Genomic DNA, 3,608 nt, shown 5'->3' on the forward strand with positions numbered 1-3,608 from the left:
GGATGCATTTCCGACGGTTCCTTTCATATAAAAGGGGTGACGCCGAGGAAAATAAGACTCGCGTCCCTACCAAAACGAAAAAGACCACCACCACCTACTCACTTACTACTGCTCCTCCTCCTGTTTTTCCAGCTTGCCGTGTTGAATGACGACAATGACGAGCAGGAGTAATCTCGGCGGGGTAGTTATGATCGTTCGTCCACGCGGAGTAACTGCTCTCCTCCGCCTCTGTTCGTCTAACGTATCGACATAACGCCATACTGTCGGGCTGCTAGAGAGTCCATAGTGAGATTTAACTTGCAAAGCAGGATTAAAACGCAAAACCGAGGGGAGCGAGTGTGTGTGTGTGTGTGTGTCTTGTGTACTATATATCAGTAGTACTGTTGAGCTACCTGGTTGATCCTGCCAGTAGTCATATGCTTGTCTCAAAGATTAAGCCATGCATGTGTAAGTACAAGCCGAGTTAAGGCGAAACCGCGAATGGCTCATTAAATCAGCTATGTTTCATTGGATCTGTAAACCCACTTACTTGGATAACTGTGGTAATTCTAGAGCTAATACATGCATCACGTCTCTGACCGCAAGGGAAGAGCGCTTTTATTAGTTCAAAACTGGTCGGGCCTCGGTCCGTTAACCCACCCGTGGTGAATCTGAATAACTTTTTGCTGAGCGCACGGTCTCCGCACCGGCGCCGCATCCTTCAAGTGTCTGCCTTATCAGCTTTCGATTGTAGGTTATGCGCCTACAATGGCTATAACGGGTAACGGGGAATCAGGGTTCGATTCCGGAGAGGGAGCCTGAGAAACGGCTACCACATCTAAGGAAGGCAGCAGGCACGCAAATTACCCACTCCCGGCACGGGGAGGTAGTGACGAAAAATAACGATGCGAGACTCATCCGAGGCCTCGCAATCGGAATGAGTACACTTTAAATCCTTTAACGAGGATCTATTGGAGGGCAAGTCTGGTGCCAGCAGCCGCGGTAATTCCAGCTCCAATAGCGTATATTAAAGTTGTTGCGGTTAAAAAGCTCGTAGTTGGATCTCAGTTCCGGACTGACGGTACACCGCCTGGTGCTTACTGTCACGCTCCGAACAGCTAACTAGCCCCGCCGGCTCGCACGGGGTGCTCTTCATCGAGTGTCCCGAGTGGCCGGCACGTTTACTTTGAAAAAATTAGAGTGCTCAGAGCAGGCTACTTTAATGGCCTGAATGTCTATGCATGGAATAATGGAATAGGACCTCGGTTCTATTTTGTTGGTTTTCGGAACCTGAGGTAATGACTAATAGGAACAGGCGGGGGCATTCGTACTGCGACGCTAGAGGTGAAATTCTTGGACCGTCGCAAGACGAACTACTGCGAAAGCATTTGCCAAGGATGTTTTCATTAATCAAGAACGAAAGTTAGAGGTTCGAAGGCGATCAGATACCGCCCTAGTTCTAACCATAAACGATGCCAACTAGCGATCCGCCGGCGTTATTCCCATGACCCGGCGGGCAGCTTCCGGGAAACCAAAGTCTTTGGGTTCCGGGGGAAGTATGGTTGCAAAGCTGAAACTTAAAGGAATTGACGGAAGGGCACCACCAGGAGTGGAGCCTGCGGCTTAATTTGACTCAACACGGGGAACCTCACCAGGCCCAGACACCGGAAGGATTGACAGATTGAGAGCTCTTTCTCGATTCGGTGGGTGGTGGTGCATGGCCGTTCTTAGTTGGTGGAGCGATTTGTCTGGTTAATTCCGATAACGAACGAGACTCTGGCCTATTAACTAGTCGACGGATCTCCAGCAATTGGTGTCCAGTTCGCAACTTCTTCTTAGAGGGATTAGCGGCAATTCTAGCCGCACGAGATTGAGCAATAACAGGTCTGTGATGCCCTTAGATGTTCTGGGCCGCACGCGCGCTACACTGAAGAGATCAACGTGTTCTCCCCCTCCGAGAGGAGCGGGTAACCCGTTCAATCCCCTTCATGATAGGGATTGGGGCTTGCAATTGTTTCCCATGAACGAGGAATTCCCAGTAAGTGCAAGTCATCAGCTTGCGCTGATTACGTCCCTGCCCTTTGTACACACCGCCCCGTCGCTACTACCGATTGAATGATTTAGTGAGGCCTTCGGACTGGCGCTCTTGGATGTTCTACCCCTCGCGTCTCGGCGCAAGGGGTTCTCGCCTCGAGCTGACGGAAAGATGTCCAAACTTGATCATTTAGAGGAAGTAAAAGTCGTAACAAGGTTTCCGTAGGTGAACCTGCGGAAGGATCATTACAGTTTGTGACGCGAGAGCTGCAACCATCGGCTCGTCGTCGTCGTTCGAGTATTCTTCAATGCGAAGAAGGCAAGGGTAGCCTTGGGAGCCGCACCCAATTGCCGTGGGAAAGGAGAAAGCGGATAAACGGCGGGGAGATCAACACCCACTGTGAGACAATAACAGGTCTGTGATGTCGGACTGACATGACATGTCAGTCAGTCCGACCGGCGCAGGTCACAGTCCTAGCGCCGTATACTGCTTTAGAGTCATCTGTTGGGGCTCGCGACAACCCGTCACCGACATCTTTCTTCCTTGTCCCCGGTCGCTCAGTGGCTTCCGGCACCCACACCATAGAGAGAAAGCAGCAGGCGAAGACGCTACTGCTCCTCTCGTTGACAGGGCCGGCGCCTGCTACTCTGGCGGCGTCTAGTGCTGGTTTTCCTTGACACGCTTCCCAGTGGGCCCCTCCCTCCCCGCCTTCACTCTACTGTAAACGTAAATGTACGTGTGCGGCAGAGGAGGAAAAAGGGGAGAGAGAAAAAAAAGCATTTTATGTGTCTTCTAACCAAAGTCGGGCTCTTACCAGCCCTATCAAACCCCCCATACATTACGTCCTCCTATGATGGAGTGATAGACGGCCGACAGGCCTTAATAAAAACATATACAACTCTTAACGGTGGATCACTTGGCTCGTGGGTCGATGAAGACCGCAGCTAACTGCGTGTCGGTATGTGAATCGCAAGAATACCAGATACATCGACAAGTCGAACGCACATTGCGGCGGCAGTCCTGATATGTGTACTGTCGCCACTCCTGCGCGAGGGTCGGAATAACATCCATCGGGCGAGTAGCTGTTGCGGCCTCCATATTCTGCTCTTTGGCAGGCTCAACGATGCGCTTTGGCCTGCTCTGGGGAACGACGCCCGCCACTGCCCCCCCGAATGAGAAGGCAGGAGGCAAACCGGGAGTCCCCCTAATATTTGACAAACGAGCCCCTAGCACACCTCATCATGCTGTGAAAGAAAGACGCTTTTCGTCCTATTTCTGCAACAGAGGCCTGCCGCCCTTTGAGTGAGAAAACACTCGACGTCTGCTGCGGATCCGATTGTCCCACAGACGTGCAGCAAGCAAAGCCGCCAGTTTCCACCCCTCCGTGGACTGATGGCACAACACAAGGGTATGGCTAGAGGACCGGGTCGGAAGCGACATGCCATGCGTCGCCGTCCAGAGGTAGTAGTGTGCCAGGGAAATTGAACGCTTGAGGAACCTCCCGCCTATCACACACACACTCTCTACGGACCGACTCAACGGATTTCATTTACTTTGGCCTAGCAGAATTCGAGAGAGAGAAGAAATGGTGCCA

At 52.0% G+C, this 3,608-nt stretch overlaps 2 non-coding genes across 2 annotated transcripts; both read left to right on the forward strand.

The window, feature by feature from the left end:
- Positions 1-389: 389 nt before the first annotated feature.
- On the forward strand, positions 390-2,262 carry LOC138361383 (small subunit ribosomal RNA). Its single transcript, XR_011226942.1, has one exon. It is a non-coding gene; the product is annotated as a small subunit ribosomal RNA (ribosomal RNA).
- Positions 2,263-2,910: 648 nt separating this feature from the next.
- On the forward strand, positions 2,911-3,072 carry LOC138361380 (5.8S ribosomal RNA). The gene has a single exon (XR_011226940.1). It is a non-coding gene; the product is annotated as a 5.8S ribosomal RNA (ribosomal RNA).
- Positions 3,073-3,608: the final 536 nt, after the last annotated feature.

This window comes from Procambarus clarkii, unplaced genomic scaffold, assembly GCF_040958095.1.
Source record: "Procambarus clarkii isolate CNS0578487 unplaced genomic scaffold, FALCON_Pclarkii_2.0 HiC_scaffold_338, whole genome shotgun sequence".
NCBI classification, from domain to species: Eukaryota; Metazoa; Arthropoda; class Malacostraca; order Decapoda; family Cambaridae; genus Procambarus; species Procambarus clarkii.